At 41.8% G+C, this 12,748-nt stretch overlaps 1 pseudogene; it reads left to right on the top strand.

The window, feature by feature from the left end:
- LOC109479971 lies at positions 1 to 12,748 on the top strand (annotated as a pseudogene).

Genomic DNA, 12,748 nt, shown 5'->3' with positions numbered 1-12,748 from the left:
GACGTTCCCGTACAGCAGAGTGCGGCTAGCCCGAGTCGGAGTGAAGGCTGGCCTGCACCGGGGACTACAGAAGGCCCAGTAGATGCCGCGTTCCTCTGGACGGAAAACAAAGACTCAACTCTCCTGGTTTCTTTCCAAACGAAACTTGGCAATAGTCCGGAAAATTGAACTCTAACAACCGCTTTCTTCAGCGTTTGTTGCGGCAGATGTGTGAGACTAGAGGAAAAGTCGGAAAGCTTTCAAGGCGGGGCAGAGCGCGGACAGACGTCACGATTTCTGACGGGAAAATCCTCACAAACAGCGAGCGAAATGCCGTTTCCCTGGACAGCCCGTGCCCGAGTTTTTTTCGAAGCCATCATCTTACTGACAAGTGTGAATTGTAAGTAGAAATTGTTTTTTGTATGCGTTTAATTACGACAGAATTGCTCTGAAGTGTACCTGTACCAGTAGGAATACGACGAGTTAAAAACGTTTTAGGCTGACCCAAGAAGCGTCATGAATAAAAACATACTCTGTAATTCTATGGAATAACATGATCCCTTTTCAACAAATGACGGCTACCCTGCCGCAGGTTTGGTTATCAAATAACACTTTGTGAATAAGCAAAGAAGAAATTTTATTTTCACCAACGCGTCTTTGATATTACTGGCGGCGAATTTTTTGGTTATTCGAGTAAGCTGAGTCTGCGTCATGTCCTTTTGTTTTCTGGCCGTAATGTTGCTTTGGGGAGACTGTTGATTTATGCGAGTCGACGGAAAACCACAGCATTTGACACGGGCTCAGCTGTATGAAAAGGTACTGGCCTCTTTTCAAAATGCCAACTTAAAAGAGAGAGTTCAAACAAGTCAAGCCCATCGGGAGGACAGTTCGGATTGAATTACAACTCCAGAATACACAACAGCTGCGCGCCCCTTTCCCCCATTAGTGGGTCTTTATGAACTGTATAAACACGTTCCAGCTCCGCCTATACACATCGGAGCTTGTATTCAAACCGTGTTCTAGCTCAAGCGTTGTGCGTTTCAGAGATATCTTATTTTTTAATCCCAATGTAAACCAAACGTAATTCTCGCTCCACGTTTATCCCAAATATTGGTAAACACTCTACGTCCTTGGTTGAGCTGAAACATTTTGAAACAAATGCTCTGATAATTGCGAAACAAATTTGCCGTTTGACATTTCCAGATGACATATAGGGGAAGCCGTTGCGGAGATAGGGTTGAAGATAGGGACAACGTTACAAATGCCAAACTGTCTGTTGGATGCGGTTGAACAGTCTGTCTTTTCGTTGTGACATTTAACACGGAAATGAAACAGGACAAGCGTACGTCGCTTCACAAATTCAAGTCTGAGGTGTAGACGTCGGGCCTTTATTTTCTTTGTGTTAGGTTAAATCTGTCTTGGCCGTCGGACTAACACAACACGCGACCTATGTCAGAACGGTGTACCAAAATTTCGATCTAGCTCGGTGTTGCGATATAAAATATACATAAAGCAATAAGCCCACACTCTTTAGGGACGTACACACGTATATAGCAGCGCTGGGACACAATAGATCAAATTGCAATTTTTTATGGTGGTTTTGAACTATGTCTCGCTCTGCAAGTTTAATTTTCAGGATGACAAAGTTCACTCGACGCCAAACTGTTATTGTCACAGTGGTTATATGAATTTTCAAATTTATCGTACCTAGTATTCCACATAAACGTTTAAAAGAGATCCCAATACCATTTTTGTGAAAGTAATGAAATGTATGTCGATTATTATAATTCGTGACATTTTCTCTGCATACTGGACATATATATTTTCAAAGATGCATATGACTGATATTTCAAAACGGAGCATTGCTTCTCCAGAAATATCTCAAGAAACCACGACTCCGGGATTACCATAGTAATAATCCCCAGATTACCCTAATCCCCACTAAGCTGCAAGTATTGACAATGTAGGAGTGCTCTCAATTAAACGCATGTCCGCCAGCTTGTCGAGCATATTGAGCGAAGTTCCTTTCATGAATTTAATTACACGCTGTTCAAGCGGGCGTGCGTGCGCGCTGGTTCCTATTAATTCCTTCCACGGAGTCGGAACGCCGAGGCTTCCACACTCTCACCTTTAATCTAACAGTCCGGAAACTCATTGGGAGAACTTTCGGGGACAGAACTTTTCATCCATTCGTGTCAGGATGAGGCGTGATAAAATGTAAATGTATATTTGTGGCCTTTATTCTAAAAGGCATTTTATTTAAAAACGGGTCTTAGAAGATATTTGAAATAGTTAAACCAGATGTCGTTTGACCAAAAAGTCAAAATGTGTACACGAGTTTGATTTCGACAGCATAGTCGTATACTACGAAATAAGAAAATACACGCGTTTCGATGGAGTACACTGTTTCTATCCTCTCTACCTGTTGTATGTTGCTGCATTTTCCGGCAACGGGGCACATTCTACTAGTGGATACTACTAAAACCGTACTAAGCCACCAGAAAAGTCATCTACACCATCATTTCATTATTCTATTACCCTTCACGTAACTTTGATGAAGATGTATTTTTTGTTGCGTCAACAACGGTAAAAACCTCAAACGATTCACTAGAAATTACTAGTTTCCCATCTGGTATTCCTAGGCGAATATGGAAATGCTTTAAATCAAACTAGACAACCCCACCACTCTGGTACATCAACCGATCCACCCCTAAGGTTGCAGTTAATTGGAATCATGCCGTGTTAAATTCGACCATCCTAAGAGCACTGGAGGTTCTTTTGTTAGGAGTCCGCTCTGGGACTGAAAATGCAATTACGGCTCGCACGATGTCTCCGGGCGCGCGCCGCAATTTGTACAGAGTCATTAGTCGAGAGGGCGAGGCGAGAGCCACGAAACTTTCACACTTACTGGACACTCAAATCGTAAGCTGCTTATTGGTTCATTCAATCATTCTATCCGGCCGTGGTCTCATGTATTCACGCCATGTCCTGCCCGATACATTCCTGGATATCAAACGCTTTCTAGATTTCGCTTCTAGAATTCTCGGTGGTCACCAAAATGTGTGTTTAAGTTGGTGTGTTACGCCGAAGGGTGGTTATACCGTCTATACCGATACAGAAAGTCGACTCGATGGAAGTACACATGGCTAATAAAACAGAACATTTAATACTTAATATGGTTTTTGATAAAAAAAGGTCTACGGTTTTTCATATACATCTTCCTCCCAAAAGGACTGAAGAGCCATAGCATATAGCCACTCCATAGCCTGACAAGACAAGACAAGACAAGACAAGATACAAAGTGCTTCACTGTAAGAGGAGATGATGAATCTACTAATAAAAATAGTTCCAACTGACTGAGTTGGTGAGGAGATTGCGGTGATAAATCTTGCTAATGTACGGAACACCTTTGGGACAAGAGACGTGGAGCAAAATCTCTTCAATACGTGACAAAAAGCATTGAAAATTCTCAAAATTGAAATAAACAAAATAATAATTTCTCCTCAATGAGAAAATCCGTGTGTTCTGAAATAAACCTGTTCCATTTAAAGAAGGAAAAATTGACACAGCAGAATTTGTGGGGTACATTTTTTATGCATATATTTTTGAGTAGGAAATTTCCTAATATAAGAGGAGTAGATCAGTATTACATCGGATCAATACGGATTTCTTGTTCTTAATCCAATAGACGCATGGCACCGTCTTATGGAAGCGTTGCAGACAAGTGTCCTGTTCTCAATTTATAGGTTACATGTACTGTTGCTTATTTAGGAGATGGTTGTTTTCGTTTCAGTATTTTCAGTAAAAAAAACTTGTTAAAATAGTACGGATCTGTTCTGATATTCGAACGTACAAACCTGATAGGAAAACGTGTCCGTAGCGACCTGATCTCGACTGGTGAAAACTTCGACAGTTTTGGACGGGCCTAAACAAATTACGCCTGGTCATAGGTTAATGATAATGGCCCGCCAGCCACCATAATGTCGTCCTAATATCTATTCAATTACACGGGCCCTCTTATACGGCTAATTTGAAGTTGCGAACTCTATGAATAAAACACCACATTGAGTAATGTAGCTGAAAAAGGCCCATCCTGCCATTTTTCACAAGGATGGTTTAATTTGCAAGAGAGCCATTAAATTACTGTTTTTTTTCTAGGGCCACATTGCATTCATAGATCTAAAATGATGAGATAAATATATAAAAACTCAGAGAGGTAGCTTTCAAAACGTTCCAGGAGAATAAAAACGCCTGCTGGAGTGAACGCTATTAAGACATTTTGCTGATATAATTCATAATCCTGATTTGTTCCATGTAGACATGCAAAAGTATTAAGAAATTTAGAACTTAAAATGCTAAACGTTCATCCCATGTGCTCAATTTTATTACACTTCAACATTTAAACTAAACTGAACAGAACAATACATAGTGGTGACGCACTCAAGCGATATATATTAACGTTACCACTGAACATAAAATAATAATTACAACATGAGACAAAAGTATGAAAATAAAGGGAATGTCCGATATACAGAAACAGAATTAGTTTTTGTGTCCTAAACTTGTTTCATCCTCTTGTTGAGGGCGTGCCGTGTACATTACTGGTGATTGATGAATAGATCTAGACCACTTCAATATCTGGGAACTCACGGAAGAAACTGCAAATTAGACACTGCAGATAAAGTCCAGATGGGTCTGATGGATGCACTGTCGATAGAAAACCCAAGGGGTGCACTCATCGTGATCTATCAGAACTTTGACATAACACATCTATCAACGATCTAATTGTGTACAAAGATATGGATGATGTTCTGAGATATGTTCAATTTTCGAGCATTAAAAGGATCATTAACGTTTTGCAATATATAAGCAAAATCCCCACTACACCACATCAAACCCCACAGCAGGGCTTAGCATAGGCAAGTGTATACGAGAAAGATTTTTAAGCCTGCCACATTTTCATTCCGGCTCCAGTTGAGATGAAAATTGCAGCTGGTGGTTGGACCCTGCGGACCTTGTTATAAAGATGTGGAGAGACGTAATCAGACCGGCGGTCTACTGAGTGCTAATCCGTCTGTACATCATGCGAGCTTTCTGGATCTCAGGCTGATTTTATGATGTATTTCATTACGTTTTAGGGTTGGAACGGTAGGCTTTACACACAATTCGTCTTCCTGTTGCTATGCATGTTATTTACAATATGTTGAAAAATAGTTTCCTTCCTTGTAGCTTGTATAGTAAAGAGAGAAATGAACTGTATAGGGTTGTACAAAATCCTACTTCTTACACTTGAGTACTGTAGAAAAGTTCATATTCCTCATGCAACTCGACAAATCTTCCATCAAAAAACATACCTGTTTTGTTTGTTCTTAGCCCAGTGAGGCAAAAATGTGCAATAAAGGTCGTCATTAAAGTAAAAAGTAAAGTAAATAATTGTTAACAAAATATTTCCTTTCTTGATGATAATCTTAAGCCAAATGTTTCTTTTAAGTCTTTTGTGTGATTTTGTAAGAATTTGGCCAACTTGGTTTCCATTGTTGAGACGGTGCTGATATACTTCTCAAAGCAAAATGCGTTTTTTTTTCGTTATAGCGCCCACTGTGCGTCATGAGTAGGATTGCTTCACATTTTACTGAAGCGATACAAATTTTCCTGACAGCTTTAAGACAGAGAGGCGTGGATTTTAGGTTAAAATGTACTCTTATCAAAACAAGAAGTGACTTTGTTTTTACCCTTGACTTTGCAAGGTGTCAACGTAAATCCACCCATCCTAACATTCATTAACACTGCTAGAATATCCGGGAAAATTAAAGCCGTCTGAAAGATCCGGCAGGTTGATAAACCTTTTGTAAACCTTACCCGTCTGATTGTAACCGACGCCACTGCGACGCCAAATTGGTCGTTAAAACTCTCAACACACCGTGCTACAGAGGATATCTGAAATCACAGTATTACGGCAGCGCAATTTGCTTTACTATCTGATAACCGTAAATTCAACACCGGAGACACTCGCAATTGGTTAGGGTTGTTTTGTGTACACAGCGCGTGCGAAGAACGGGTTGGCTGAGTGTTTTAAATCTTTTGTTGTCCATAAATCAGAGTAAAGTAGGGAGGAAGATATGCGCGAGAACGTAATCGGTAATTAATCAAAGTTATGGAAAGTTACCGAGAGATGGAAATATTAATCCACAGCGTGAGCGTTAGCCCGCCGGCTATTGTGATAAAGAAATGAAAGGAAGAAGTATTTCAGCTAGACATGCCATTTAGAGCAGTATAGCCCCAAGCATAGTCGTTCATTACAATTTTTACGCCCTTCGTGTGAGGTAAGACGTATAGCTGCAATACACTACACCCACACTTTGCAGAGATGTTATAGTCGCCTCGGGTATTCATTGTTCGTCATCGTTTTTTACAGATCGTTCCTCACCATGTTTGCTATGTAGAATAATCCCTTTTACACGCCGTTATGTGATTTAGACGGTAAACTCGGGATATGGCAGGCGATCTCCAAGGTGCTGAAACTACGGTTGCGTGAATATGATGGAAAGTCATTTCACCAATAGGGTTTAGCATATTCAAGGATGTAACTTTTACAACTTTCGCAAGGGTTTATCACCCTTCAGTTGCTCTAAGGGTCTTAGACTAAGGTTTTGCCGATCTCAGAGCTCTGTATATTCTTCCACGCAGGCAGTATTACAAATGGTTATGGGGTCATCAAAGAGAAAACTGCACAGCACGAACGAAGATTTCTACACAGCGCCAAATTATAGCTGTAACTTTTTGTGTTATTCCTAAGGCTTTTTGTTAAACTGTGTCATAACATCTTGATTCACAAGTCGGTTTTCCCACTGTTCAGGTGCATTTGCCCAATCCGCCATAGGCCTGACCCTCCCCGCCAGTGTGAACACCGTTCTGGGTGATCCAGTGACTCTGCCGGCAACTTACGACACGAGAAGTAATATTGTCCTGGTCCAGTGGAGCAAGGTTGACAAGGTGGGTGATTAAACAAGAACCCATTTAGTGGGAAGAGATTGCCTGTTTTACAAACTGGAATGTACTAGTAAAAGTTAACGGGGACAAGTGTTTGAAAACTTTAACGGATTGAAAGGAGGAGTTAACGAAGAGATGACAAAAATTCAATCTACTATTCCATCCTTTTTTATGGAAAATAGCGATATAGTGATAAACCATAGCTATACATCCATGCTTCTGCCACACTCCCTTCAGACGGATCCGAATCTGAGGCGACAGCCCGTGTTTTCCTACTACCCGTCGTCGGAGTCCTCCAAAGCGTATGGAGACTACGAGGGAAGAACGGAGCTCGTCGGCTCGGCGTCGCTGAAGATCCAGTCCACGACCGAGGAAGACGAGGGGACGTTCGCGCTACAGATCGCCGCCGAAGGGGAGGGACTCAGGAGGATTCGTGGACGTACGAATACTAAGTACGAGAGTTATTACCGATTATTCTCTTTCCTTATTCCTACGTAAGGCCACACTGATTTAATTTTATGGATGACATTGATTTTAGCCTGTCCTAAAAAAGATCACGTCCTGGGTGCCATCTTCCGTAGTCCATGGTAGCTAGTGACAATAGGGAGCCTGCGGTAGCTATGGAGGATTGCACCCAGACTACCGAAGCTCCACGACTCAAGAACTACATACATAACGTTACGTACAGTGCTGATTCATAAATTCCGCAAAAGGCCAGCATGTGCCGACTTGTAAAAGTAGCTATGTACGTCCGCAGATTCACATTGCCAGCTTTGTATTCCTGTGGTTTAGCAGCATTTTTTGGCCAGAATGTTTTTTATTCGCCCGCGCGCACTAGTTTGGGGGTCTTCAGAGGATGTCGTCCATAAGATTAAGACAATGTGGCCTAAGGCTGGGTTAGTTACTGATTCCTGAGTGAAGTCTTGGTACTACAGTTAATGGCTTGGCCAGTATACAATGTAGCTCAAGTAAAAATGGTTCAGATTGAAATAACCCAAATGTTCACATCGGATTGCGCTACCCTGTATGGACAGATGTCAACGACCTTTCATGCAACGGCAAGAATATTGCATCAAAGACTGGACCTTATAAGAGCACTATCTGAATCTAATTTGTATCGATAAAAATGCCACTGTCATTGCAAGCAGAGTAAGGTCATCGTATAACGTCTTTAATATTTTATCGAGAGTTATAGGTATGGGTTTCTTGTCATCTTACCTTAGTTGTACGAAAGGTCATCTCATAAGTATAGAGTAACTCAAGCTTATTATGTGCCAGTCTCAGGAGGAAGGAAAGGATTCAGATGACGTTTGAACAGATTTTACAAAGAGATGTCTACTCACTGCCACTTAGATTGCTCCGCGTACTTTCCCTCAAGCTCTTAGTGCTATAAACCGAATCTACAGCTAGAAACACAGCTTCCTAGCCACTGCCTGAGGATATAAAACCCATACATAACAAATACTTTATGTGCCCAGAGGTGATGAGATTATACTGACACATCCAAACGTGAAAAGATCATTTGTCTTCATTTGATCAGCTCCCTTCCTGCCCATCACTACCGCTACTGGAGTACGTCAAGGGGAGCATTAAGGCAATATAAAGTGAAGTGACTAATATTTCTCTGTTTGTACGCCTGGTCTACAGAACATGAACACGTAGCGTAAGTGTTTCAGTGTGCTAATAGAAATCCTTCGACGCCCAGTCATAACTATTTCTCAGACACGTTCCAGACAACTTGATAGTTTGTAATGGCCTGTGGGTGGTCTTAAAAAGCTGCACGAAAGTTCGCATCTTCCGTTGATTGTGATGGATGGTTCGCCGTGAAATTATATCCACCAAGTGATTCATTTAAGACCCATCGCCTTGCCAATAATTCATCACGGATCTCTTCACGTCAGAGGCTTTTCTCAGGTGAGCGAAGATGTCTTCAACAGAACGTACTTGCGAGACAGCGTCATCAATTTTGGCGCAGTCTTTCTTAAGATCTAATGGGATTGGAGAATGGATGTATGACCTATGGACCTCGTGTATACAGTGGTTGGCCTCTTTCAGTTTGATATACTGCCTGTCTCGTACAGAAAAGTTTTTTTTGTAAAATAACTTCTCATCGAGATCCCTTGAAGCAGAAGTAGTCCATCATCACTAATAACCATAACTCTGAAAATAGAAACATTCGAGGCCATTTCAAAGTTATTAATATCGTGGGGATACAAGGGATCAACCCAGACGTCTGTTGACTATTGGTGGGAGGATTTCGATTCTTTATAAGTTGCCAAATACGTGGAAAATATATTAATGATTAAACTCAAAATTGCAGGGATTTCTAGTTTAGCCCTTGTACACCCTATAACCCTTTAAGCGGGGCTGGATTTTGTTAGTCTCTGTTCATTGTAAAACCTGGCCCTGAAAAACTGTGATAACGTTTTTACAATTAGAATGTACCACGAAGCTAAGGGAAGACCGAATGGGTGAAAGAGTTTGACAAATACTCTTCCTATATGATATCATATTAGCAGGAAAGACCCCACGCCCAGGCCACCGACCTATGTGGATCCCTTAAAGGTCATATATCCCATCATCTTCTAGCCGTTAAAATTACCTCAAGCACATGTATTTATTTTCATTATCTACTTGTTCTGACGATATTTATCACATTTTCCAGGGTCGCCAGCTGTGACAGTGGGACCTTCCAACCCATACGTCATTTCCGTCGGAAGAGCTGTGTCTTTGTCTTGCTTTGTGAGAAATGCCAAGCCAAACATCACTTCCCTTCGTTGGATCAAAGACGGGGCGCCGATAGACAGCGCCAGATTCGAAGCCAAGTATTCAGGCGGGAATCTGCAGTCTCCGAATCTGGTGATACGTCACATCACCCGGTCTGACGCCGGCGTATACACCTGCACTGCTGATCACGTGGTCCGGCCTGGAAGTGCGTCTTTGACCTTGAACGTGCAGTGTAAGTATTCCTTAGGCATGTCATCTTTTTCCTTTTAGTTTCACTTTTTCTTCGTTTAAACGTCACGATAAACATTTCTAACATATCTTTATAACCCAATTAACTGGAAAAGAAATTTGAATACATAATGACGTGTGACAACGTACCCCTGCACGGTATACATAGGGATATAACTTATATAGATATTAGAAATTCCTTCAAAGATTGTAAAAGTTCATACCTATTCCATACTAGCCATCCACTCCTGTATTAGTTGGGTTAGCCTTATGAGATGTAATTATGTTCTAGGAGATCTCATACTTTGTACCCTGCACAATTGTTGTGCAATAAAGTTATTATTGTCTTTTCTCTTCTGTTCAGATCCTGCTAGAATCGTCAGTATGTCCGAGTCTCAACAAGTCTCAGTTGCTGATCACGTGACCCTTCAGTGCATCGCGGAGGGAAATCCGCCTCCAAACATCACGTGGGCGCGGAACGGCCGGCGCCTGCGCAGTGTGACGCGATCCGTGTCACGTGACGTGCGGGAGTGCTCGATGGTGTTTGAGAGTGTGGGCGTGAACGCTACGGGCACGTACGTCTGCACGGCAGATAACAACGTGGATAAGAGCGACGTCAAGTCCGTCAGGTTGACAGTAGATGGTGGGTAAAACTATAACAGTTCTTATCTTGAAAGTTCATCTGTGTTGGTAGAAATCATTATGAAGCAAGTTCAAACTGTAATATCCAATAGATTGCTCATTCCTTGACAAAGACTGGAGTTGTACAGTCTAAAATTTTTATTGTGTTGGATATTACAGTTTTAAACTTGCTTCATATAACAGTTCTTCTTACCCCTAGTTATTACAAAACTGACATCCCGAAGCCGAAGAAAAACCGTTTATTTTGTTAACCGAATGCAATTCCTGAATATCTGAATCTGAGATCTGAATACGCGTAGGTTACTTAAATCGCAGGTGCCTAAGTCTGGACATAACACATTAAAGATTTTAACACGTGTACAACTTTTGGCGTGTATTTTTTTGTTGCATCCATCATGGTAGAATGCGTAAACTTCTTTCAAGATTCACAAATCACCAGCCATGCTGGGGATTTGTATGGGAATGGTCCCATGCCTTCCGGCCATACAGTGCATAGCCCTTTGAACGGTCTAAGCATATATAGCGCTTAAAGCAAATTCGTATGTGAAAGAAGTTTCACATGTATGAATGATGACTCTCATTTTGTTAACACTACACAGATTCTTCCCCAGACGTCGGAAGCACGGTGGCCATTTTAGTTGGCGCCATCGCAGGTGGACTCTGGCTGCTCGTCTGTCTGGGGCTGACGTTCTACTTCCTGAGACGGCGCCGCCAGAGGGCCGAGAAGAAAAGATTCTCCTTCTACTGTAAGATGGGCAGAACCAGCCACGGGCCTCTGGGAGACACTGTGCAACAGGACATGTTGGATATCGGGCGGCACCCAGACCTGCAGTTACCAGGTATGTCGTTAGAGTTCGCTCGTGACTTCTGACATTGCATCTTGCTTGAATGATTTCCCCAAACTTGCTGTTGCAGGCCTTGGTCGTTACCAGCTGACACTGCTTTTCAGTAAATATATTTTTTCTATATGTGTAATATACAGAATTTCAGTTTGTTTGAGTAGTATTTCACAATCTTCATCACATCTTCTCCATGTCCATATTTCAGAGAAGAGCACCATGCCGTCAGCTCCCATGTCTGGTATTGAAACTCTCAGACGTTCTAAGAAGCTCAGAGGTATGTCTGGTTGATTGTCCTATGCAGTCTACGCAATTTGTGTCATACCAGTTTAAAGGTGGCGGCGCGACTCATTAATGTAATGCCATACAGACCACCAAATCGGCACTCATTCGCCTTGTACTTCCAACAGTTATTGATAGGGGGCGCTGCTAGCCGAGCATGCAAACAGCGGGTGGTGTAACTGATGATTGTCTGAACATTGTGTTGCACAGAGCGCCGCTATGCCAGAGCCATCTATCCATACTTAACACAAGAGGACAACGAGTTAAACTTGGAAGTACATGACGTCATCGAGGTGCTGGAGGGGGAAGATGGCGGCTGGTGCCTGGGTTACCTGAGGGGCAGGATAGGCCTGTTCCCCTCCAACTACGTCCGCTTCATAACGGCAAAAGAGGGTGAGATGCATTCTGTTATACACAGCGGCAATCATAGTACTTTTGTCCTTAAATAGTTACATGCAAAACATTTCGTTGCATTCTCGTTCAATTTCGTTTCGTATCGTTTTGATAAATTATACACTATCGAATCAACAGTGTAAAATATGAAAGCTCATGGACTAAAACTTGTAATAAACCTGTAACTAAGAAAAAACGTTTTTCAAACATGTTAATGTTTACTTTTCCAGCGGCTGCTGCGAAGCACGTACGAGACAAACTTGAGACAATGGACTCAACCAACCTCCCCACCAAGGGCAGCATCTAAGTTACCTGACCACATGATGATTCAACATGGTTAAGCAACATTTTCCGTGCAAAGAAAATTAGACTTGACGAGAACATAGGAAAATAGGTGCAAGACTTTATCACACGTTCATTACGTTTCTTACATGCCAAATTTTTGCCATTGGGAGACGAGGTCTTCACCGCGACGTCTTACTATTGTAAATACCTCGAGTAGTAAACTACTACAGATCTAGGAATAGATATTTGGAAGTCTTTGTGTGGTCTTGTAAGTTCCTGCAGTTCCTTGAGCAATCACAATGAGTGTTTCTACACAGTATAAATATCGGGCATGTCCCCAGATACTCTGTATATCTGACAATAGTAACGCAATTCGGACGGGA

This window comes from Branchiostoma belcheri, unplaced genomic scaffold (genome assembly GCF_001625305.1).
Source record: "Branchiostoma belcheri isolate BF01 breed outbred unplaced genomic scaffold, Haploidv18h27 scaffold5, whole genome shotgun sequence".
NCBI lineage: Eukaryota > Metazoa > Chordata > Leptocardii > Amphioxiformes > Branchiostomatidae > Branchiostoma > Branchiostoma belcheri.
The sequence above is the reverse complement of the archived record's forward strand: the minus strand, read 5'-3'. Positions and strand labels throughout refer to the sequence as shown.